Genomic DNA, 27,541 nt, shown 5'->3' with positions numbered 1-27,541 from the left:
AACAAAGGGACATGAGAAAACTTTTAAAGGTAATCCATATGTCCATTATATTGATTGTGGTGATGATTTTATAGGTGTAATAACTTGTTAAATATGTTAAAACTTATCATATTGACACTTTAAACATATGCAGCTTATTGTATGCCAATTAGAACTCAGTTAAAGCTTTTTTTTTTTTAACGTTTATTTATTTTTGAGATAGAGAGAGACAGAGCATGAGCAGGGGAGGGGTAGAGAGAGAGGGAGACACAGAATCCAAAACAGGCTCCAGGCTCTGAGCTGTCAGCACAGAGCCCGACGCAGGGCTTGAACCCACGGACCGTGAGATCATGACCTGAGCCGAAGTCGGATGCTTAACCGACCGAGCCACCCAGGCACCCCACTTTTTTTCTTTTTTAAAGTAACATTCTTACCTTGGAATACAGAAGTGCAACAGAGTAAAATAACAACTGTACTTAATCTCACTGTCGAAAAGTTAATATTTGGGCGTATTTACTTCCAGCCTATATTCTTTATAAATAACTTTTAAAAACATATCTGAAATAAAACTGTATCTGTGTTTTTCTTTTAATCCCCCTGATGCGTAGGGATGAAAATCACTGCTTTTGCTTCTGGTTCCTCATGTCTTTGTGAACAGAGGATGCTAATCTTTTGGGTTGGCTGGGTTCCACTTTGGCAGAACTGCCTGCCCTGTGCTCAGCCTCCACTCATTCATTACAAAGGTATTTACTGATTCCCTACCACACAGTAGGCACTGTGCCAGGTGCTGAGATACTGTTCTAAACAAGGATGACTTTCCTGGCCTCCTGGAGCAAAGAACGGCTGGAGGTGCTGTCCCCACCTGTAGTAGCTCCACCCAAATATCTGCTAGGAAACCTGGCCCTGATATAACTGAGAGCTTCTTGACTCTGCAGGTCGCTCGTTCCTGGTGAAGGTTTTCTTTTAGGGAAAGCACAAACTTGGCCACATCCTTCCAAGTACACAGGAATTACTGTTGTAAGGGTTTTTGTTTTGTTTGTTTGTTTTTAATGCAGATGTATAAATACATGTGCCCCTGAATTGAGCTGAAAGTGTTAACCAGGTAGTAGTACATTGATCCTGCCAGGATCACATGCCTTACTTTTTGGCTCCTGGTAGGAGACTTGATCTAGATTCTAGAATAATCTGGAATTTCCTGAAGGGATTAAATCTACATCTTTGGGATAATGTTACATGGGAGCCTGAGACATGTGACATGGGTGAATTAATGGCCTAGTGCATTTAACTGGAGGATAAAAAGGAAATCTGCCCAGTCCTTTCCCCAAACCCTTCAAGGCCCTGGTTTAGCTCACATCCCACAGCCTTACAACCGGTAGAGACTGTCTGTCCTACCTGGTGATGGCTGTGCTTGCTAGCAGGACACTCGCTTGGCAAATGTGGAAAAGTAGCCAAGTAAGCTGCATTCTCCTGCTTCTTTCTCCTGCCCCTGTGCTAGTACTCACTGAAGCTCCTCCCACCTCAAAAAAATGTTTACACACCCTTCCCAACTCCAGGTTTCAGCTAAAATGTTTCCTCAGGGAAGCCTTCCTCATCCTTCCAGATTTTTCGGTAACACACTGCCATTGCCTACTGAACTATTCCTTGTTAGCCTTCATAATAATCAGTGTTGAGCCTGGGTGGCTCAGTAGTTTACATGTCGTACTCTTGATTTTGGCTTAGGTCATGATCTCACAGTTGGTGAGTCTGAGCCTGGTGTTGGGCTCTGTGCTGACAGCATGTGGAACCTGTTTGGGATTCTGGTGTCTCCTTCTCTCTTGGACCCTCCCCCGCTCACACACGCACTTGCTCTCTTTCAAAATAAATAAATAAACTTTAAAAATGGTTATAATAATTAATATTTATGTATTCCTATTAAATATTTACCTCTAGATTATAAACTTCTTGGGGACAAGTACTGTCATCTGTCTTGCTTATCATAATTCAACATAATTTGTTGAATGGATGAGCTGCCCTAGTCTAGTCCAGGACTCCTCCTTTTTAGCTAAGCAGTTCTTTCCATTTCCAATTTTTTACTCACCATGTCCTCCACCCTACTCCACCCCCATATGAGCCCCAAGAGACTCTGGGCTAGGAGAAGAATCTGAATTACACATATAACACTGGAATCAGAAAAACCATGCCCTTTTGGTGATTCAACCTTTGCTTCTGGCCCAAGCTCTTCCTCCAGGTTCTTCATTTAGGATGGATTTTCTAAGAAGACTCTTGGTCTTTGCTCTAAACACATGAACCCCTTCCCAGCACACATTAATAGAGCCAGTGCTGTGAATAGGCAATTCTTGGAGGCTGTTAGTGTAGTATTTATGGCTTTTTTCACTTTCCAACCCATTTATAAACTTTGAATTCACATTTGACCTTTTCTAACCACTTACCACATCTCCTGATTGCCTGGTTATTTATAATTTGAATTGTTTAAATCTGAAGACCTTAGATATTCTTCAAAACTCAGTTGACATTTTGGTCTTCTAGAGTCACCCAGGGAGTTTTCTCAAAAGCTGTAAGGTCTGCATGGAGATATAACTGCTGCCCCTCTGGAGGGCAGACCATACCACATATTCAGAATCAGAGATCAGGAGGGCATTACTCTTGGGATCACATACTAGCCCCAGCCTGGCCCAACAAACCCTATTATTAAATTACTATTTTTATACTTTTTGGAGAAAAATAATTCTATCTATGACAGAATAGATAGGATTAGTACTTAGTACAATGAGCCAAAGATTAAATAATTCTCAGGTTGACCGCTTAATGGGTATGGGATTTCCTTTTGGAATGATGAAAATTTTTAGAACTGGATAGAAGTGATGGTTGCACAGCATTGTGAGTGTACAAAATGTACACAATGTCATTGAATTGTATACTTTAAAATGGTTAATTTTATGTAATGTGAATTTTACTTCGGTTAAAAAATTAACAGTAATTCTCAAGGAACATAGAATTTTTCGCATAATAATCTAGGAATTTCAGTTGGTCATCACTGCAGTCATAAAATTTTTGGACATGTGGCCATCTGTCCTCCTTCCCCTAACCCCGTATCATTTGAAGCCAGCTGGATTTAATCTACTACTTAAAGATTCCATTTTAAAAAACAACTTCTAGCAGCAAATTGTTGGCACAGAGGAGTAGCTAGAGGACAACAAAATAACTCCTAATTTCTGAATATATCCTTTATATTCAGATATTTTTCTTTATAAGGATATTTTTCTACACAACTTCATTAATTAAAATACTTTTTTGCTGTTACATCTCAGAATATATGAGGTGGATTTTGGTTTCATGAAGTTTTTGTCATGTTAAATTAATAATAAATGTATTTTAGATGAATTTCACAAGTTATGGTATTGTCAGTACAAAAATGAAGTCATGTATTCAGTCAACAAATACTTTTTGAGTATCTTTTATGTGTCAGTCAGGTTATTAGGTGCTAAGAATACCGAGATGAATAAGGTATCCCCTACTAAAAAATTTGTGGTCTAATAATCACATCATCCATCCTCCTCTGCAGCCTCCTTATCCCCCCTTAGTCACAATTCCCTTGTGGTCTCCAAAGATTCTGACTTTTACACAAACCTTTGCTCTCTGCCCAGACACTTGGACGTACTGGCCTGGTTTGGGGCTGATTGCCTTGATTTGGTCCACAGTGTCCCCACTCAAGGCAACTTTCAGCATCTCAATCCTGCCCTGAACCTTGGCCACATAGAGGTGGCAGTCTTGCAATGGTCCTGAAGAACCTAGGCTAAGACTTGTACTAATATTCCTATTTGTTAGATGCATGTATTTTTTTTAATGTTTATTTAGTTTTTGAGAGACAGAGAGAGACACAGCATGAACAGGGGAGGGGCAGAGAGAGAGGGAGACACAGAATCTGAAGTAGGCTCCAGGCTCCACACTGTCAGGACAGAGCCCCACATGGGGCTCAAACCCACAAACTGCGAGATCATGACTTGAGCCAAAGTCAGACGCTCAACCAACAGAGCCACCCAGGCACCCCTAGATGCATTTATGTTTTGCAAGGTTAGTGTTATTGCTCATGGGGCACCTGGGTGGCTCTGTTGGTTGAGCATCCAACTTTGGCTCAGTCATGATCTCATGGTTTGTGGGTTTGAGCCCCATGTCAGGCTCTGCACTGACAGCATGGAGTCTGCTTAGGATTCTCTCTCTCCTTCTCTCTCTGCCCCTCCACTGCTGTTCTCTCTCTCTCTCTCTCTCTCTCTCTCTCTCTCTCTCTCTCTCAAAATAAATAAACTTTAAAAAGATTTTTTTAAAGAATTATCTAGTCCATGACCTAAATCAGTGCATAGAAAACCTTTCTCCAAGGGAGATTCACAAAGAAGAAGTAGGATATTTGATCTTAAGTTCTTTTTCTAGGTAATGAGTATGCAGACAAATTCTATTTTCTCTATTGCGTATGTATCTTGGGTTTCACTAATGGACATTAGTAAATTTTTGGACTATTTTTAAAATGTCAGTTACTTAAAATAAATTGAAAACATTTGTTAAAGCCAATATTAGAAGGTTGCCTTTTCAAACAACCTATCAGAATTTCAGAGGCTTTGCCTGTGAGATGGTGTTGGCAAGAACAATTTCATGAAATCAGAAAAAAAAGATTTAAACATTATGTTGGCATGGACACACATAGTTGGAAACTTGATAAGATCAACTTTGGTTGTTTTTATTTTAGTTACTTATCTCTTGAATATTTTCTCCTCCTGCTTCATTTTCCCAATTGTAGCAGAAACTCCCAGATGTGCATCTAAGTACTGTTCCACCCACTTCTTCCACTATAAAAAAAGATACATGTCTGGCCAGCTATACAACATGTTCTTGCTCCTTCTGCTATTAGATACAGTCATGTGATTAAGTTCCTTGAGTGAAATTTGAGTAGTCTTGGCCTGTAAAAACCTCCCCCCCCCACATGCTTCTCCAGGATGGTATCCTGCCTCCAAGATGACTTCCAGTGATTTCTGACTCCCGGTATTTATGTCCCTGTGTAATCTCCTCCTTCACCGAATATAGCTGACCTATATAACTAATAGGTTATTGCAGAATAACAAAATGTGATTTCCAAGTCTAGGTCATAAAAGATACAGTAATTTTCATCTTGCCCTCTTTTTTTTAAAGTAATCTCTGTGCCCAATATGGGGTTCAAACTCATGTCCCTGAGATCAAGAGTCACAGCACCACCCACTGAGCCAGACAGGCAATCCTCATCTTGCCCCCTTGGACCACTTTCTCTGAATGAAGCTAGCCAGTATGTCATGAGGACATTTAAACAACCCTATGGAGAGGTCTATGTAGCAAGAAACTGAGGCCGCCTGGCCACAACCAGCTTTAACTGAACCACATTAGAGACAAATACTTCAGCCCTAGTTGAGCCTTCTTATGACTGTAGCTACAACAGACATCTGACTGCAAACTGTGGCTCAAAGACAGTGAACTAGAACTATTTGGCTGAGCCACTTCCAAATTTGTGACCCACAGAAACTATGAGATCATAAATATTAAATTGTAGTTTTAAAAGGTGCTAAGTTTGTTTTGCAGCAATAGATAACTGATGCATCCCGTCAGCGGAATGGCAAAGCTCACAAGCTTGGAAACCACATGTTGAAGAGTTCAGAGCTATAATCAGCTCAGGTTCCTGAATCAGCATGTAGAGGACAGTCTTCTTCTCTAGTTTCTCCACTCCCCACAATAACCTTGACTGTAGAGACAGAAATAAACTTATTTAGAGCAATTAAATTTGGGGGTCTAAATTTTACAGTGCTTCAGCATGTCCTAACTAACACATCAACTTTATGTTCTATTTCTTTCTTTAAGTGTTTTGTATATATGAGGATATTATTCTGCTGAGCAAGGATTACTCTTGGAATAGTTCTTTAAACACTATCAAAAACATTTCATTGGTTAAAAATCATATGATTAAATATTGAAAGTTCTTTTCTCACCTGCAAATCCTATTTTATTTGCCTAGCCTTCGAATAGTTACAGTTAATACTATGATAACCGTGCCCAGTTCCCCTTTACATGCTTGAAGCACTCCCAGTTCCTTTGAGTGTGACTAGTAACGGCTTACACGTAAGGCCAACGGGAGCCAACTCAGGAAATTATGCCCTCTCTATAGATGATCCACAACCTATGGCCAAATAAAATGATGTCATAAAAGTCCAGCCCTGTTGCCACAAGGAATGATAGGTTTATGGTGTCGTTTATATCCAGAACTCTCCCCTTTGTAGATTGGGCTAAGGCTGGACTTTATGTAATACCAGATCCTTACTTGGCAACTCTTTTGCTTCCCTATCATGTTCTTCTCTCTCCCTTACAAATTTTTCTCCAAAGAGTGCCTTCTCAATAAGACACATGCACCCAAATCTGTATCTCAAATTCTGCTTTTAGAGAATCTAATATAAGACTACCTATTTTCATGAAACTAGACAGGAAAGGTGAGATCTTCTCAGTTATTTATAAGACTGATATATTTGATTCATGAGAAAAGAAGATGTATTCTTAGTCCAAAACTTTGAAAAATACTTTTAAAAAGAAAAACAATAGAGAAAATTAAAAAAGCCAAAACTGATAATCTGAAGATATCAACAAAATTGAAAAGTTCTAAGATGAAGAAAAAAATACAACATAAATCACCAATATCAGAATAAAAGAGAGATTATTATTACAAATCCTACAGACATTAAAAGGATAGTAAGATAATATTATGAAAAATGTATACCAAAACTCTGAAAACTTAGATAAAATGGGTAAATTTCTTGAAAAATGCAATTTACCAAAGTCAACAACAGATTAAACAGAAGATGCTAATAGTCCTATACCTATTAAAGAAATTAAATATATTGTCAAAAACTTCCCAAAACAGAAAAAACTCTCAACACAGATGGTTTCATTGGAGAATTCTACCAAACAATTATGGAAGAAAAAAACACTAATCTTATAAAAGCTCTTTCTTACAGAAAATAAAGAAGAGGCAAGACTTTCCTACTTTATAAGATCATCATAATCCTAATCCTAAAACCTGGCAAAGATATTACAAGAAAAGAAAATTATCTACCAATATCACACATGAATACAGACCTAAAAAATCCCTGAAGGGGCGTCTGGGTGGCTCAATTGGTTAAGCATCCAACTTCAGCTCAGGTCACGATCTCCCGGTTCACAAGTTCAAGCTCCATGTCGGGCTCTGTGCTGACAGATCAGAGCCTAGAGACTGCTTCAGATTCTCTATCTCCCTCTCTTTCTTCACCCACTCACACTGTCTCTCTTTCCCTGTCTCAAAAATAAATAAACATAAAAAAAATTTTTTTAAACCTTGAAAATGTATTAATTGAACCCAACAATACCTAATAGGACTAATATACCATGACCAAGAAAGGTAGAGCCTGAGAATGCAAGGTTGGTTTAACACTCAAAAATCAATCGGTATAACCACATTAATGGAGAAAAAACACCTTTAGATCATCTTCTCAAATACAGAAAATGCATTTTGTCAAAATTTATCACCCATTTATAAAAACACTTGTAGTAAACTAGGAATAGGAAGGATCTTTCTCAATTTCATAAAAGGCAGCTATAAAAACTTACAGCTAATATCACACAACAGTCATACATTGAATGATGTCCCCCTATAATTGGGACAAGGAGTAGAAGCCCACTTTCTCAACTTCTATTCAACATTGTAATAACGGTGCCAGCTACTCCAATAAGGCAAGAAAAATACAAATAATAAAGAAGAAAGAAATAACAAGAATTATACCTTTCATCTATTCTGTGTATCCTAGCAAACTAGTGTTTATAAACATGTTGTTTAGCAACATAATAATAATAGCAAAGGTAAGATACCAGAGAGATTATAGGATTGGAATACATTAAACATTTAACATAGTCAATTCATGTAATATGGCAAGCTAGGCACCTGGTTTGTCTTTCTTTAAGAAAACAAAAAAAATTCTAGATTATATATTTTAAAATATTTAAAATCTCAATGTACTATACGAAAGTAAGGAATTCTCAGATCAGGGACTAAAAGAGGCAAGAAACCCAGAGAAGTAAGTGTAGCATTTTAGCCATTTTTCTTTCTCAAGGCATTGCCTAAATTGCATGAATTTGAACTTATCATGGACTCATAGAACCCACAAAGAAGGGGACAGAGACCATGGCCCTCCAAAGGTAGTAGTTTAATAGAAGCTCCTTCCTAATCAATAAAGCTAAGACATCAAAGTTCTAAACACTCGGTATCAGCATGTTTATACCCCTTTCCTGTCCTTGGGATCTACAGAGAAAATAGTTTTCACTCTTAGCATTGAGCAGAGAAGAAAAAAATGTCACCCAGGAGTTGTAATCACAAGACAGTTCTTGCAAAGGTTTGTAGCACAAATTCATAGGAACCGTGTGCTACCAAAACCTTAAGCTAAGAATTTAAATCACAGTATTCTAGATTTGTAGTGCCATCCTATGACTGGTCAGCATCATATATAAATTCAGTCTGGCACATCCCACCACAGTCTCAGACTTCGAAGAGTTCCAAGAAGTAAAACCCCAAGTAAAATGAACAGCTCATGGGAGAAAAAAAAAACAAAACTGAGAAAACACACAAGTAAAAAAGATACCATGAGTGATATACAGCAGAAACAAATATTGCCAAGAATATGTTCACATATATTTCAGACACAAACTATAAAATTAAAATGTTTACAATGCTTAAAGAAGTAAAAGATAAACTTCACGGTGTGTTCCAGGAATAAAACATTACCAAAACATATCCAGCAATGGGTAGAAAAGATAATATATTATGACCAAGCGAGGTTTATCCTAATACCAGTAAATTAGTTAATATAATTCACCACATTAATAGGTTAAAGGAGAAAATTTATATGATCATCTCAATGATTGCAGAAAAGGTGTTTGATAAAATCTGACATTCATTTATAATAAAAACTCCTAGCTAACTAGAAATAGAAGAGGCTTTTTCAGCCCAGTTTAAAAATAAATAAAACTTAAGAAAACATTACATTTAATGGTTAGTTATTAAAATATTTTCTCTAAGATTGGGAACAAGATAAGAATGCCCACTTCTATTTAACATCATACTGCCGACTTCTATTTAGCATTGTACTAGTCATTGAAGAAAAAAAAAAAGAACAAAGTATAAGAAGAATAAGGATTGGAAAGAGGGAGAATATTATCATTGTTCTCAAATGATGTTGTAGGTAAAAAATTCAAAATACGCCACCAATAAAGTTTTTCCAGCTTTACTGACATATAACTGGTAACTAATAACTTTTTAATGAATGTGGATTTAATAAGAGTTTCCAGATACCAACTCGATATACAAAAATTATCACATTTCTGTATAGCAGCACCATGTACTAAATGTATCTCTGTGTATATACATACATATATATACATATATATATATACATATATGTATATATATACATATATACATATATACCACATCTATATTTTTAAAACCATGAATATCTAGGAATTAACCTAACATCAAAACTTTTAAGAAAAAACAGACTAGAAGATTCTATATTGTAAAGATATCTGTTGTCTCCAATTTGATCTATAGAATCAATGCAATCTCAATAAAATCTCCAATAGATTTTTTAAAAGTGGAACTTCATAGTCATGTTCTAAAATTTATATGGAGATACAAAGGACCTGAAATATCCAAGTAACTCTTGAAGAAGATGAATAAATTTAGGGGACTTGCCCTATGGACTTCAAGACATAAAGCATTTGTTCTTATACTATATTAAGATAGTATAGTATTGGTGCTGCATAGAGAAATAGGTCAATGGAACAGAATTAAAGCTCAGAAATAAACACTGGCATATATAGATAATAATATATGACAGAAGAGTATTGCAGATAGTGGGAAAGGATGGATTTTTCAATAAATAATACTGGATAAAGATATTCATATGGGAAAATATTACATTGGCTCTCTATCCCACACAATAATCAAAATAAATTTCTGGGAGAAATAAAGACCAAAAAGTCAGAGGTAAAGTTAAAGGCATTGAAAGATAATATAGGAAAATATCTTCATGGCAACAGAATACAGAAGTATTTCTTTTTTTTTTTAATTTTTTATGTTTATTTTTTTTGAGAGAGAGAGACACAAGCGCGAGCAGAGGAGGGGCAGAGAGAGAGGGAGACCCAGAATCCGGAGCAGGCTCCAGGCTCTGAGCTGTCGGCACAGAGCCCGACACGGGGCTTGAACCCACAAGCCATGAGATATGACCTGAGCCGAAGTCAGATGCCCAACCAACTGAGCTACCCAGGTGCCCCCGGAAGTATTTCTTACACAAAGAACAAAAAATTGAACAGAGAGGGAAATGTAAACTACATCAAAATTGAGAAGTTCTGATCATCAAAACACATCTTAAACAGAATGCAAAGACAAGCTATAAGCTAGAAGATATTTAAGATCTGTTATTTAGCATATATAAGAGCTGCTACAAATCAGTAAGAAAACAACAAAATATTCAGCATCTAAATGGGCAAGAGCCTTGACCAAACATTTCACAAAAGAAGAAACCTGAATGCCCCATAAACTCATGAAAACATGTCCAACCTAATCAATTGTCAAGAAAATGCAAATGCAACGAGACACCATTTTTTGCCCATCAGAGTGACAAAATTTAAAAATAGTGCCATATGTTGATGAGCATTTGTATTAATGGGAACTCAGCTGTGCTGGTAAGAGTATTAATGAATGTAAAAACTGAAAAATAGTTTGGTGCTACCTCATAAAGAAGCACCAGGCTTCTTATAAAAGGCACCAGGCTGGAGACTCAGGAAAGAATTACAGTTAAAGTCCAAAGTCAGTCTATTGGCAAACCAGAAAGAGCCAATGTTTCAAATAAAGTGGAAAGACAGTCTGCTGACAGAATCCCCTCTTGTTCAGGGGAGGTCAGCCTTTTGCTTTATTCAGCCTTTGCTTTATTTATTTGCTTTATTGAATCAGATCTGGAGGCCACTCTATTTTACTCAGAGTCCACCAATTTAAATTTAAATCTCATCCAAAAATACCCACACAGAAACATCCAAATTTCTAGGCACCATGGTTCAGCCAAGTTAAAAATAACCATCCCAGCCCCAAACTAGAAAAGAAAAAAATCTAAGTGTCTCATCAGCAGTAGACTGGATAAATAAATTGTGGCTTATACATATAATAAGTACTAAATTACTACTGTGGTTAGCACAGTTCTAAATTGCTCCCCCTCCAACATGGTCTCTACCCCTGCTGTTATGCCCTGTATAATCTCTCCTTGAATGCAGGTAGTACCTATGACTTGTTTCTAACAAATAGAATATGAGAAAAGTCACAGGGCGTTACTCTCTTTATTAGGTTATGTTATAGGCAAAGGTGATGGGATATCACCCCCATGGTTTTGTGTGTGTATGTGGTATATGTGTCTCCATATTTACATATGCATATTTATGTACACACACACACACACACACACACACACACATGTCTATGTATATATATTTAAGCAGACTCTTCTCTCCTGCTGGCCTCCAAGAAGCAAGCTACCATGATTTTTAAAGCTTCAAGAGTGAATTCCGCCAATAATCCAAATGAGCTTGGAAGCAGATCCTTCCCCCTGTTAAGCCTCCAGAGGAGAATGCAGCCTGGCTGGCAACTTGACAACAGCCTAGTGAGACCCTAAGCAGAGGACCTAGTTAAGTCACACCTGGACTGTTGACCCTGTGGAACCTGTGAGATAATAAATGTGTGGTGTTTTAGGCCACTAAAATTTGTTAATTTGGTAATTTGTAGTTTGATAATTTGTTAACAGCATATAAAAATTTGCAGCTATACAGAAATGAAAATCAACTACAGCTATATGTATCAATATAGATGAATCTTCTAAGGTTGAACAAAAGAAGTCATAAAAATACAGATGGTAGGTTCCGTTTGCATTATGTATGAAAGCAGATAAAACCCAACCAATATGTAATTTAGGGAAGCATACATAAAGAATAAAGTTATAAAGAAAAGCAAAGGAAGAAAATCACAAAAGATGGGAGGATAGATTACTTCTGCAATAGAGCACAGGATGCACCCAGAGCTCTAAGATATTAGCAACATTGTATTTCATAACCAGAACTCAAATATTAAAAATAATTTAATTTATAGAATATACAAAATACAGTCCTATATTTATGGTTAGCCCCCCACCCCAACCCTCCAGCTCAATTCCCCTCCTTATGGTGGAGTGATTTGAGGTCAGACAAACCTAAATTCAATTCTTAATTCTGTTCCTTCCTTACTATGTGATCTTGATTTAGAGCTATATGATCAATATCTAGTCTCCAGACTTTCCAGATGAAAGGGCTGTAATAAAATAACAGTTGAAAAAACATTACCTTGTTTAATGAAAAAAAAAATACAAAATCAACAATTTTGAGTTCTAACATACACATAAATACTATGGTTATATTTTTTAATTAAAAAATGATAGGGGTGCCTGGGTGGCTCAGTCGGTTAAACTTCCAACTTTGGCTCAGGTCATGATCTCACAGTTCACAAGTTCGAGCCCAGCGTTGGGCTCTGTGCTGACAGCTCAGAGCCTGGAACCTGCTTTGGATTCTGTGTCTCCCTCTTTCTCTGCCCCTCCCCTGCTCATGCTCTGTGTGTGTGTGTGTGTGTGTGTGTGTGTGTGTGTGTGTGTGTGTCTTTCTCTCTCAAAAGTAAACATTTAAAAAAGTTATAGTAATCAACCAACTTTGCAGAGAGAGTGGTACTTACATGCTGGTAGCATTGCAAATTGACAGTCTTTTGGGAGAGTAGGTTTAACCATATGTGAAATGTGAAATGATATATTAAAGTATTGTCATTCTTCATATTACAAAACTGTAATCATCAAGACAGTATGGTACTGGCACAAAAACAGACACTCAGATCAATGGAACAGAACAGAGAACCCAGAAATGGACACACAAACATATGGCCAACTAATCTTTGACAAAGCAGGAAAGAATATCCAACGGAATAAAGATAGTCTCTTCAGCAAGTGGTGCTGGGAAAACTGAACAGCAACATGCAGAAAAATGAACCTGGACCACTTTCTTACACCACACACAAAAATAAACTCAAAATGGATGAAAGACCTAAATGTAAGATAGGAAGCCATCAAAATCCTCAAGGAGAAAGCAGGCAAAAACCTCTTTGATCTTATGCAGCAACTTCTTACTCAATACGTCTTTGGAGGCAAGGGAAACAAAAGCAAAAATGAACTATTGGGACCTTATTCTGCACAGCGAAGGAAACAATCAGCAAAACTGTAAGACAACTGACAGAATGGGAGAAGATATTTGCAAATGACATATCAGATAAAGGGTTAGCATCCAAAATCTATAAAGAACTTATCAAACTCAACACCCAAAAAACAAATAATCAAGTGAAGAAATGGGCAAAAGACATGAATGGACACTTCTCCGAAGAAGACATCCAGATGGCCAGCCAACTGCCACATGAAAAAATACTCTACATCCCTCATCATCAGGGAAATACAAATCAAAACCACAATGAGATACCACCTCATACCTGTCAGAATGGCTAACATTAACAACTCAGGCAACAACAGATATTGGTGGGGATGTGGAGAGACAGGATCTCTTTTGCACTGCTGGTGGGAATGCAAACTGGTGCAGCCATTCTGGAAAACAGTATGGAGGTTCCTCAAAAAATTAAAAATAGAACTACCCTATGACCCAGCAGTTATACTACTAGGTATTTATCCAAGCGATACAGGTATGCTGTTTTGAAGGAGCACATGCACTCCAATGTTTATAGCAGCACTAACAACAACAGCCAAAGTATGGAAAGAACTTTATATATACCACATTTTCTTGATATATATATCAAGATATATATATTTATATATGGAGTATTGATATATATATATGGAGTATTACTCAGTAATCAAAAAGAATGAAATCTTGCCATTTGCAACTACATGGATGGAACTGGAGGGTATGATGCTAAGTGAAATGAGTCAGTCAGAGAAGGACAACTATCATATGACTTCACTCATATGAGGAATTTAAGATATAAAACAGGTGAACATAAGGGAAAGGAAGCAAAAATAATAAAAAAACATGGAGGAGGAGAAAACATAAAAGGTTGTTAAATATAGAGAACAAACAGGGTTGCTGGAGGGGTTGTGAGGGGGGGATTGGCTAAATGGGTAAGGGGCATTAAGGAATCTACTCCTGAAATCATTGTTGCACCATATGCTAACTAACTTGGAGGTAAATTAAACAATAAATAAATTTTAAAAAATAGGTCAGAAAAAAATAAAGTATTGTCATTCTTTGACTCAGGATTTCTACTTTGGGGAATTTAAGGTTATTTAAGAAAATAAAAAGTCAGAATCAAAGCCAATGTGTGCAATAATGTTTAAACTTTTGATGTTTGTTTATTTATTTATTTTGAAGCAGCAAAAGAGAGAGAGAGAGTGAGCATATGTGAGCGCAAGCCGGGGAAGGGCAGAGAGAATGGGAGAGAATCACTAGCAGACTTTGTGCTGTCAGCACAGAGCCTGATGTGGGGCCGGATCCCATGAACTGTGAGATCGTGACCTGAGTCAAAACCAAGTGTCAGACGCTTAACCTACAGAGCCACCCACATGCCCCATGTGCAATAATTTTTAAGGCAGAAATATTTATGAAAACAAAACTTGAAACAATTAACGCTTTTTTTTTGTAAATTACCAAAGTAGAGTACATCGGCAATAAAAATAATGTGATAAATATATGCCTTGTATTGGTATATGGATATATTAAATAACATCAAATGAACAATGAGAACTAAACATGCATTCATATGCTATCTGTATGATTAAAAATATCTGCAGAAGCATTGAAAACATCAGAGATAGTTAAAACAATTTAAATAATTGTGTTAGGTTTATGAGAATGTTCAATGAAGTGACTATGATTTTTAAAATAAGCGGGTATATTTAACTGGAGGCATATATTTAATGATGGAATTTCAGGCAGTATTATAGACAGATGGTGAAACTATTTGTGCAGGATGTGGGGGTGGTTTGAGGATAGGGGGACCTAAAATCTCACCACATGGAAAGTTTCTATAATCAGAGGGTTTTCTCTGGGTTGTTTAGCCTGTGGAGCCAAAAGGGGAGAATCATGCAGAAGATTTCTCAAGGGAGAAAAAAACTGGAAGAACCATACTTAGAAAAATGTGATTGTAAATTAATTTCTCTTTAGAACGCAGGCTGCTTTGTTTTAGTTTCTTTGTTGTTGTTGTTGTTTCTCTAAAGCAATTACAACTTAATGATTTACTTCAATATATGAGAGACTTCAGGGTGGGTCTGAATCCTGTGTGCCTCCGTCTGACTAATTTGTTTCAACATGGAAAGAAGTCTGAATAGTGTAACAATTAATGAATATAATCATTCATAGAATGGTATCCAATTGCTTTGATGGCAGCAATTCTAAGGTGGTTTAGTTCTGAGTCTTAGTAATTTTAGTAAATTGAGTATTTTAGTAAATTAAAACCAAAAAAAAGAATGAAGAACCATTCCCAACCACAGGCCAGCATAAAAGAAAGCCCAGGAGCAGGAGGAGAGGTTCCACATGGCTACTGAGCTTTCAGATTAGAGCACAAATTAGAAATGATGAAGAAGTCTATTTCATCTTAATCAATAGAGTATAGGTGTTCTGCCTAGAGACAAAGTGAATGCACATAAAAGCGTTATGTGTCCAAGAGCACAATGACTTCAGCATATCACATCTCTATCTCCATTTCTCCAGTTACAGAATAAAACCCTCTATATAGAATAAAACCCACCATCCCTGCCATTCATCCATCTGGAACATATTGTGACTATAGATTGGAGAAATCAATGATTTTTTTCAGAGCATGATATACAGTTGTCCCTGCTATCAACTGGCTTATTACACTTTAATCAAGACTACCTCTGTTTTTTGCATTAAGTTATCTGATTTCTACCCAAGGATTTTTTTAGAGAGATAGTTAAATCACAAAGAGTGATAAGCAGTGAATGAATTTTAAGTTAATTTTCCATGATAGTAAAATTGTAAGAAATATAGGAAGGTTACATAGACTGTTTTTACCTTTAAGCAGCTCATGATTGAAGGAAGGAAGGAAGGAAGGAAGGAAGGAAGGAAGGAAGGAAGGAAGGAAGGAAGGAAGAAAGGAAGGAAGGAAGAAAGGAAGAAAAAGCTTTTGGTATCACAAGGGCTACGATGTAATCTCCCTAATAAGATCACTTGATAACAAGTTGCTCAACTGTGTACATGACCTTTCAAATAGAGCTCCCTCTTAATTCCGTGAACTGTCATGCAAGTATTCATAACTTGGGATTACATTTCATATACATTATTTGAGAAGTCTACACAATACTAACAAAATGATTTTCTTAAAATCCTATTCTCTCGTTTCCAGGTATATCATGATATATTAAGGAAAAAAGCACCTGTGATATCAACAAATTGCTTTAGAATCTAAAGTTTAGATAATGTCACAAACTATTCAAAGAAATTAGTAAGTCTTTCCCACAGCTGTTCTTCCACTTCCCCTGGCAGCATCAGGTGGCAAGGACAGGCAGTAACCAAATCCATTTAGCGTTAGGCGTGACTCTGAAAGAACTTTGAGGACCTTACTGAAGTAGTTGGGTCTGATGTTCTGAGAAATGATGAAATAGGGGAGCCATGTAACAGGCTGCACATAACCATCTCCCACCAAGCTTCATTTAGCATATAGCTTGAAATTTTGTTGGATAACAACTTGCAGGCAGGGAGAACAATTGAGGAGAAAAAGTACTGGAGTTGGACAGATGGAGATGCAAATTCTAGGCCCTCTCAATATCAACCCCTCTTAGCCTGGCTACTCCTCTGTAACAGGAAAACTACAAACAACATCAATTCCATAGGGTCATTTGAATATTAAAAGAATGTAAACAAACTACTTAGCATAAAAATAAAAGCTCAAGAAGTGTTAGTTCTCTTCCCCCATTCACCTGGGTCACCTTGGCCTTTCTTATTAAATTTTCAGTTTATTTTCAATTACAGCATTCTTAGATTCTTTAGAATCTAGTCAATGAGATGCAATTGATAACATTGTGTTCTGTGTTGTTAATGCAAGTACTGAGTATAGTTTCCCTGGTGCCACTTGGTAATTATCCAGACATTCTACAAGGTCAAGGTCTATGGCATTGTGCAGAGCATACAATAAACAATCCATCAGCATTTTTGTGTCACTTTGTATGGGTCTTCTTTGTTAGTTACCACTGCTCTGGAATTTTGTGTTGATAATCTAAAGATAATCTCATTAGCATTTTGTGGATAAAAGCTTCATCACAATAAGAGTCTGCATAAAATAAACTGAACAAAACTAGACTTTTAGTGCAAACTACTGAAGTTTCTTTATTGAGAGGATTTGGATCAGGCAGGTCACCATAAGCTCTGATGTGACAGTACCATAATGGTCCTTTGGACCTATTCCATAATGGAGTAGGAAGGCCAGACCTGTTTAACCAAATACTGGGTGCTCCCTGTAATGCTCAGTGGGCATCATGTGCAAGTTATATGGCACTTTAATGGAGGACCACTAAAATGACAAATTGGAATAAAGACATTGAAATAGCAACTTTCATCCCTCTTTTTCTCCCTCCCTTCCTTCCATCCTTTCCTGCCTTCTTTGCTATTCTTTCCCTTTTTTATTTATTTACATTTTATCTTTATACAGGCTGCTGACAAAAACATACATTACACATATGTTACACACATGTTACTACAAGATGAACTATTAGAGACTGGGGAGACTAATACTGCTGCACATGCAATCAAGACATTCCTCTAGGTGTAGCCAAGAGTTAGAGATCAGGACTCAGACAAGCCCAAGCACTCATTAATACAATCTCTAAAATATGCCTGACATGTGATGAAAATTCTATCTATAGTTATTCTACCTTAGTTAGCTTGCTTTTCTTTTGTTAAAATGAACTCTTATAATTTTTTATTAATCACCAGATGATGTATGATCCAATTATAATACATCATTTATCTTTCTGTTTATCTAAACTTTCATCTGTATAGAGGCATAGAGAGATGTCTGGAATAATATTCACTTAAGGTTAACAATGGTTATTTCTGAATGGTAAGAAGTATTTTTTTTAAGTTTTTTTTTTAATTTACTTTGAGAGAGAGAGATAGAGAGCAAGTTGGGGAGGGGCAGAGAGAGAAGAAAAGACAGAATCCCAAGTAGGCTCTGCACTGTCTGTGCAGAGCCCGAAGCGGGGCTCCAACTCACAAACCGTGAGATCATGACCTGAACTTAAACCAAGTGTTGGATGCTCAACTGACCCAGCCACCCAGGCACCCCAAAAGTATTTTTTGCTTTATTTTTTGTGCTTTTCTTAATTGCTTGAATTTTTTAAATGAGTATATATCTTTTTAAAAAAATATTGAAGTTGTTATTCTTTAATAAAATCATACAAAATAATGATTTTCCACTTATCTAGCTCTTGTTAAAAGTGACAAATATGAAATGAGAAGTTATACTGGTAAGCCCTTAAATATTATGAGAAAAATTGTGTAAATATTATAATTACCCAGGTGAACCAACAAAATTTAAGATGCAATGTATCAGTGGGTTGAGTGACAGATTCTTGATTTCTGTTTGGGTCGTGATCTCCTGGTTGTGAAATTCAGTCCTGCATTGAGCTCCGAACTGAGTATGGAGCCTGCTTAAGATTCTTTCTCTCCCTCTTTCTTGCCCCCAACCTACTTGCTCACGCACGCTCTCTTTCTCAAAATAAGTAAGTAAATACACTTAAAGGGCACCTGGGTGGCTCAGTCAGTTAAATGACTGACTTCAGCTCAGGTCATGATCTCACAGTTCACCAGTTCAGGCCCCACATTGAGGTCTGTGCTGACAGCTCAGTCTGGAGTCAGCTTGGGGTTCTGTGTCTCCCTCACTCTCTTCCCCTCCCCCGCTCATGCTCACACGTGCACTCTCTCTCTCTCTCTCTCTTTCTCTCTCTTAAAAATAAATAAACATTAAAAAAAGTTATCACTGGGGCACCTGGGTGGCGCAGTCGGTTAAGCGTCCGACTTCAGCCAGGTCACGATCTCACGGTCTGTGAGTTCAAGCCCCGCGTTGGGCTCTGGGCTGATGGCTCAGAGCCTGGAGCCTGTTTGCGATTCTGTGTCTCCCTCTCTCTCTGCCCCTCCCCTGTTCATGCTCTGTCTCTCTCTGTCCCAAAAATAAATAAATGTTGAAAAAAAAAATTTTTTTTAAAAAGTTATCACTAAATAAACTTTTAAAAAAAGATGCAATGTATCAAAGCCAGAAATCACCCAAATTAGGCAAACAAAATAAATAAACAGTACAGTGAAATACAAATAAACCTTGATTCTGCTAAGGCCATTTCCAGTGTAATTTAAAAATTAAATAAAAAATTTGCTATCAAAGATTCTAGAAAGAAAACCAGCCTGTGGGCATGGTGGAGAGAAACAGAGAGTCCCACAGGACTGAGACCTTTTCTCTAGTCCTTGATGGCATCCCAAAAGGTGTCCCTATTAAGTGTTTTCTCTCAGTGGTTGTTTGTTTATTGTTCTTTTTTAATTTACTTATTTTGAGAGAGAGAGAGAGAGAGAGAAGGTGCACCCTCTGGGGAGGGGCAGAGAGAGGGAGAGAGAATCCCAAATAGTCTCCATGGTGTCATCACAGAGACTGAAGTAGGCCTTGATCCCATGAACCTCAAGATCATGACCTGAGCCAAAATCAAGAGTCAGGTGCTTTAACCAACTGAGCTATCCAGGTGCCCCTTTGTCTCATTCTCTTTGAAGGATCAGCTTATAGCAAAGTAAGAGGGGTTGCATAATATGAGAAACCCGTTACTGATCATTAGAGTTGACCTTTGGCCAGAAAATGCCAACTTCCTTCCCTGTGGAAAGACAGCATCCAGAAATCTCTGACTTCTTAGATTGAGATCTTGAACTTCTAGAAATTGGGTTCGAAGAAAAGCATCACCTGCTGGAAAGGTTACTACAAACAGCTGCCAGTCACCAAATGAGGAGTACTGTGGGTTACACATTTATATTATGGCTGCAAACATAGAGAATAACCAGATCTTCCCATAAAGAATATACTTTGTGGCTTAAAAACAAACAGTAGATAATACATGACAAGAGGGAAATCCACTTAGATAGCAAATTCACTAACTTAAGGTATCTATTTACAAATTGGTTCTGAAGCACAATCATTTATTAAAGAAAGATTTATTCCTCAATTCCCTGAAAGTGATAGAAGCTGTACAGTGAACTCAAGATGTATGCAAATCAAATGAAAACACCAATGACTTAAATCCAGGCAAGCCTATTGTTCTTTTAAATGACTAGTGAAATTCAGAGTGTTGGTGAGAATGTGGAGAAATTTGAACTTTCATATGTTTCTAGTGGAACTATGAATTGTAAAAACACTTGAGTAATCTGTTTGGCAGTATCTTTTAAAGCTAAATATGCACATGCCCTATGACCCAGCCATTCTACTCCTAGGTATATATTCAACAAAAATGCACAGATATGTGCAGCAAAAGACATATATGAGAATGTTTGTAGCAGCACTTTTTTGTAATAGCCTCAAAATGTAAATGACCCAAATGCTGATCAATGGTAAAATGGGTATAGTATTGTATAATGGAATACTGTACAGCAATGAGAATAAACAAATTACAACTGTATACAACGATGTGCACAAATCTCATGAACATAATGTGGATCAGCCAGACACATGCAGGCCATTGGATAAATTATAAAAACAGGCAAAATGAAACTATGATGTCTGAAATTAGGAAAGTGGTTACCCTCAGGGTTAAAATTATGAAAAGGAGCATGAAAGAGTTTCTGGGAGCTGGTAATGCTTTATTTATTGCCCTAGGTGCTGGTTAGATACATGAGTTCAGTTTGTGAAAACTCATTGAACTGCACACTTACAATGTATGTACCTTTCTGTTTATCTGTTATACTTCAGTAAGTTAAAAAAGTAAAACGTATATGTTTATTCTTTATGACTTGTTTAAATTGTCCTCACTTATTACTATGCCAGACTAATGACTATGATCATTATTTGATATTCAGACAACATTTGGTTTTTAACAAAGGTACAGGTTAAAAATATAAATACATATATGCTTGAAAAATAGCCATTTATATCTAAAAGTGACATGATAAAACAAATAGACAAAACTAAATTGCTTTGTCATTTGTCATAAGCATTTTCCACTTCTGGATTGAGCCGATCTCAAGCAAATCTATATGCATGGGGGAGGAGGTGGTGGTAATCTCAAGAACAATCAACTGTCAATAGTAGCCATCATAGTAATAATAATAATAATAGTAATAATAATAGACCCTGAGTAAAAACAAAACAAAACCAAAAACATTTACTGAACATTTTGTTGTGAGATTGTAGATACACCAAGTATTATAAATGAAACAATGTGGGTAATACAATCATGTCTGTGAGTCGGGCTGTAAAGAGGTTTTCATCGGAAATATTAAGATTCACAGAGCTTTCAAACCCAAGGGCCAGGCAGGTAATGCAAATGAGTAAAGCAGGCCAGATGAAATACAGTGGTATTTGGTGGTGAGGTCTGGAAAAACTATAGAACGGCAACCCCTAACCGAGAACCAGAGTAGGTTCAGACCAGACACATCAGGAACTAGTATTGGGCCCCACCCCAGATCTACTGAGTCAGAAACTGTGGGGGTGGAGCCCAGTAATATGAGTTTTAACAAGCTTGATTCTGATCCATGTTCCTGTATGAGAACCACCAATCTAGATGTATTCTCTTTCTCTCTCTCTCTTTTTTTTTAAATATGTGGACTTAAAAAAAAAAATCTTCTGGCCAGATTTGACCATAGGCTACCAATTTATAGCTCCTGATGAGAATCAAATGAATTTGTATAACTCTATCAGTTCTGTATTTCCCTTTTCTAAGATAAAGACAGATGGTATGTTGAAATTAAGTTTTATTCTCCCCAGGACTGAGACCTATCTAGGCATACCTAAGGTCTGATTGTGATAGGTCTTCTGGAATTCTATTTATAAGACAAGTCAGGTTGCTCCAGGAACTAATCCCAAGTGGAAGAAAGAACCAAGGTACAGAGGTTGCATTAAGGGCAAACAGATGAGATTGAACATGTCTGTGTACAACATGGTGTCTTCCACTTAGATTGTTTGTAGCCCAGCCTGGTGGACTCCATTCTTTCAACAAATAGCTGTTGAACATCTACCTAATCTGTCCCTGAGCCCTGTGACTCCAGGGTGGCTGTAATATAAGACCTAGTAAAGGCTAAAGGAACTATTTTTTGCTCATCTTCTTAGGACACGAGGACGGCAGCAGTGTTGGCACCAGGACCCTCAACACTTCTGATGCCCTGAAAGTTGGACCCCTTGCACATGTCAGCAGCTGCAACAATGGTGGTGGTACCTTTGGTGGGCAGTGATGACACGGCTTGGAGGACTGGCAGCAGCTAGCTGCTTGTATCAGGTAAGGAGAATTGTGAACACAGTTTGGCAGCTGAGAGAACTGTTCTTGGAGCACCCAGGTACACATCCCTGAGCACCTTGACCTAGTGGAGGTAGAGGATATCCCCCCAGCAGAGACAGGGAAATAAGATTTTTGTAGCTGTGGTTGTTACTATGTGTAACATAAATTACACATAGGAAAACATGGAATCCTTAAGGGAACCTATGACTTTTTGTTTTTCTGTCTTGGCAACATTTAAAGAACTACATGTTGCTTCTTGTGATAAAGTTAAGGTAATGTGCCTGCAGTGAACATGGTAGACACAAGTATCAGATTTTGAACATTTGGTTTCCTTTTTTAAAATAAAAAGCAGGAAGATTATTATAGGCTTTGGGACATGAGGTTTAAAAAAATCACAGCACACATTCCTATTTTTTTCCCCTGTCTCAAAACATCCCTATAAAATGAAACAACATTGCTGATGAGCTATTCTTTGGCACCAGTGGCCAGCTTATTGCAAAGGAAAAAGGACTTTGGAAGCAGCCACTCCTTTCCTGCCAGAATTTTGAAAGATTGATGCCCTTTTCTTTCATTTCTGTAATGCTTATAGCCTGCAGATTTTCCATTACTTTCTGAAATCCCAAATTGAAGTTTATTAAAAACATATTTGTTATTCTACTCTCTCTCTCTCTCTCTCTCTCTCTCTCTCTCTCTCTCTCACACACACACACACACACACACACACACACACACACACACACACACACATTTGGGAGTTTGGAGACCACAAGTGTTGGTAAGACCTAAGGAATTTCCCCTGAGTTAACCAGAATTTTCCAAAAAGGGTCAAGCAGTTGCTACACTGCATTTAACTTGGTGTTTTATGATACCTAATGAGCAAGGCATTTGGTATGTCAGTATTCCAACGAGATAGCAATACCTTGCAGATTTTTAATTTTCTAGTAGAGCCATACTTTCCCCCCCTTGCTTTCTATTTATTTGAAACCAACTTGTTAAGCCCAAGCAAACTAAAAGAGTCACTTTAGCTTGATACTTCAGTTCTAACCAACCCAGAGCATCTACAGTAGATCAGGAGATGTGACCCTTAACCAGCCATGTCTCCCCAGACAAGTCAGTTTCTATGATGGGGCTCAATTTAACTATTGATCAAATTGGAGGTAGGCAAATGGGATGGAGTTCTATGATCAGCGCAGAGTTCTGTAGGTAGAATTCTGCATTCCTTAACCTGTAGATTAAGAGAACTCTCCCTGCAGAATCCTAATGATGGATCAAGTATCTGAAAGGAAGTTTTGCTGTGAGAGGACTCTCAGACGCTATTGATATTACAGATTTCTTCTTTATAAAGAGCTGGAGTAATTTACTGTGTACCTTTGGGTACAAGTGACCGATATTGTTACCAGTCAATCGAAGGCTTGTTTCTGTATTAACTTTACAGAATTTAGTTTCCTGGAATACAAATTGCTAACAGGAATATGAAACATTTATTCAATTCCGTTCATGATGCTTCTTTCCTTGATGCTCCTCCTTCTGGCTCCTACCCTTCCCTTCCCTTCCCTTTTTTACATGATTTTATATGTGGGTTAACTGATTATTCCCAAGTACAGTTTTTCTCACATTACTTTCCTACTCAAAAACCTTAATAGGTCTCTGTTCACCACCGTATAAAAGAAACTCAAGGTAGCCAAAGTCCTTCCTTTACCATCTGACTCAACCTAGCTTCCCAACCCAGTGGCCCATTACTCCATTTACCACAGACTTTCAAGCTTCTTGCTCTTTCTTTACATGTCCACAAATGTTCTGGCCCTGTGCCTTTGTCCCTGTGGCTCTTGCTTCTCGTTTCCACCTGTTCATATTCTACCTATTCTTAACATTTAAGGCCAAGATCCTGCTCCCAGCTTTTCTTGGTCTCTTTCAGCTGCAGACAACCTCTTTTTTTCTGAACTCCTATGGCAACTTATCTGCATCTCTTTCATAACGGTTATCACTTTGTACTCTATATTATAGATATTTATGTTCATATCTTATCTTTCTCACTAGATAATCAGTTTCATGAAGTCAGAGAATATCGGTTCCATATTTATACTCCTCAAGGTACCTGGCACATAGTGGTTTTTCCACAAAGGGTTGTTCAATGAATAAATAGTATCAGAGATACCATGGAAATTTGAACTTATCCAAACTCCTTCAACCCAGTTAAAACCACTCATGGGGCATTTTTTAAATTATGAATTTCTCCACTTATTTGTTATCTCTCTCTTCATCTCATAATTTCTCAGCTTGTCTGGTTTCAGTGAGAAAAAATAGGAAAAAAAGAAAAATGAGAAAGGTATAATAACTTAAACTACAGATGTAGCAAGTAATATCCCGTTCCCTTCCTTCAAGCGGTGCTGCAGTCAGCTTCCAAAAGTGGTTTAGGTTCACATGATTTGTGTACTGTGATGTTCAAATGTTTGTTAAAGCTGATGCAACTCTATGAGAAAGATCAACACTAACTCTGTGGATGGTACATACAAGTTTTAATCCAGTGCGGTGAAGAATTTACTTAAAGACTGCTACATGTGGGCCATCAAGAAAAGTCATGACCTTGGTTTTGGGGGACAGAGGGGCAAGGAGTAGCCACTCAATGGAAAATCTGCACCCAAGTGGAAACAGTCAGATGACCAGTCACAAGACAGTGCTCATAATACGTATAGACACACATATGTTAAAGTGGCTATATATTTATATAAATATACATATCTACAAAATATATAACGTAACATATATAAACCACGTTATTCACATCTGTACTTTCTTTGTATGATGTTTGCCAATTTTTAGACAGTTTTGTATCTTGAAATTAATCTTCAGAACTCCACACCACATACTTGAAATATACCTATGTGCATGTAAAAATAATTACCAAATATCAACAAACTTGAAAAAGTAGTAATAATTGGAAATGCCCCATCCACTGATGAATGGTTGAAATGTGGCATACCTATACAATGGAATACTATTCAGTCATAAACAGGTCTGGTAAATGCTACGACATGAATGAACCTTGAAAACATTATGTTTAGTGAAAGAAGCCAGGCACCAAAACCACATATTGTATGATTCCATTTATATGAAATCTCCAGAACAGGCAAATCCATGGAGACAGAAGGTAGCTTATTGGCTGCCAGCGGCTGGAGGAAGAGGAAATGAGAGTGACGGCTGATGGCTATGGGGTTTATATTTTGAAGTGATGAAAATGTTTGGAATTAGAGTCGTGATGGTTGCCTAACTTTGTGAATATACTAAAAACCACTAAATTGTACACTTTTAAAAGGGGTGACTAGTATGTGAATTATATCTCAGTGTTGAAAAATACCAGTTGAAGATTGCTCAACAAGGAGGTTTTCCAGAGGTTTTGTCTAGCCAGCATTCAAGAGGAGAAAGATGGTAGTCACTGAGAAGCACAGTCTTCAGCATACTTGCTCTCAGGGGTCATAGGTTTTATGGTAACTGAGCAAGAGATCTGCTAAATGCTTCTTCCCTATTCCTCTGGACTGAAGATGAATGCCCACAGCTATTACATTAGAGTGAAATAAAACCTTTTATTTGTATATTGGCTTATAATTTCTCAAGCACATTTACCCTCATTAGCTCATTTATTCCTCATGTTTTATTTCTAACTGTACTTATGTTTTACACTTATTTAAAATTGTTCATTCCATTTCTTGTAAGTGCTGTGGATTTCTCTTGGTATTTCTCTGACTCTGTTTGCTTTACTCTACTCTTTCTAATATCTTTTACCCAAATATGACCAATTCTTCTGACTTTTTGTATATACATAGTTCTTTATGTTTCTGTTCTGTTTTCTGAGTCTTTATTTTTAAGATGTTGACTTTTTTCTTCATCTATCTCCTTTTTCTGAATAAGACCCATATATTTTTTCTTTAAAACTATAATCTACTTCTTCCTTTCCCCTAATCTTTGCTAAGTGACTCCAAAAATATTTAGTTATAGCCCATGCAGTGGTAGTTGCTGTCCCTATTCTGAACATTTTTATTGTAGAACCATTGTTTGTTAAATGTTTTGTAAGATATTTCTGTTTTATATTATATTTAATATAAACTGTATTTATTATACTTATTCTTTTATTACCTGTAGGCTTTGAAAGATTATTTTAATACTCATTATTAAATGATATATAAATGGTATATAAATACCATTATTTATTCTTTTATAAATATACATTTCCTTTAATAGTCCTTTGATAATTTCCTATCATACTTTTTAGATCCTCAGTCCTTACATTCCACTGATGATCCTTCCTTATATCTTCTGGAAAGATATTTCACTTACAATTCACCTTTCTTTAGCAGAATTTGCTCTTTCCTCTCAGATGGGTGAAATTTGAAGCACGATCTCCAATTGTTGCATTTTTTTCCCTTTCAGAGTGTGTACCCATTCTATACTTTACATTTTCGGTGTTATTGCACTCCCCTTTATGTCCCACTTTTATTTTGTGGGTTTCCATACCTTTTTATCTTGTTCATTTTTTATATATTTTAAATGCTCTGTTTTTCCCTCCAAATGATGCCATTATAGCGATAAATTGCATAACAATAGATTCTCTTCATATATTCTCAAGTTTCTTGGAATTGGCTTGCACTTTCTTGTGACAGGATCTATACACCATAAAAACAAAAACGTGAAGCCTTAATTACCTCCCTTCTTTCCTCATTTTTTCCTGGAGAGTGGGGATTTGGTTCACAGGCCCATGTAACATCCCCACCTATTTCTGCAGTTTACCTGCACTTTAATGCTGTCCATAGTCTTAACGAAAAAATCACCACTGGTCCATGCATAAGACTCTGCTTTAAACCAAGCAAGCAGTCTTCCTGTGACCTTCTTCTGATATCTTAACCCTTCTCTCTCTAGTCCCTTTTCTTTCACTTACC

At 37.1% G+C, this 27,541-nt stretch overlaps 1 protein-coding gene across 2 annotated transcripts in view; it reads left to right on the top strand.

Annotated features, from left to right (window-relative positions):
- WDPCP (WD repeat containing planar cell polarity effector) overlaps positions 1–27,541 on the top strand; it is a 607,526-nt gene that overhangs the window by 78,499 nt on the left and 501,486 nt on the right. For both annotated transcript variants that reach the window (XM_053200664.1, XM_053200667.1), the window contains exon 2: positions 22,445–22,610. The gene's annotated coding sequence lies outside the window, so the exon portion shown is untranslated. The remainder of the gene's footprint in view (positions 1–22,444; positions 22,611–27,541) is intronic.

This window comes from Acinonyx jubatus, chromosome A3, assembly GCF_027475565.1.
Source record: "Acinonyx jubatus isolate Ajub_Pintada_27869175 chromosome A3, VMU_Ajub_asm_v1.0, whole genome shotgun sequence".
In the NCBI taxonomy this organism is placed as follows: Eukaryota; Metazoa; Chordata; class Mammalia; order Carnivora; family Felidae; genus Acinonyx; species Acinonyx jubatus.
The sequence above is the reverse complement of the archived record's forward strand: the minus strand, read 5'-3'. Positions and strand labels throughout refer to the sequence as shown.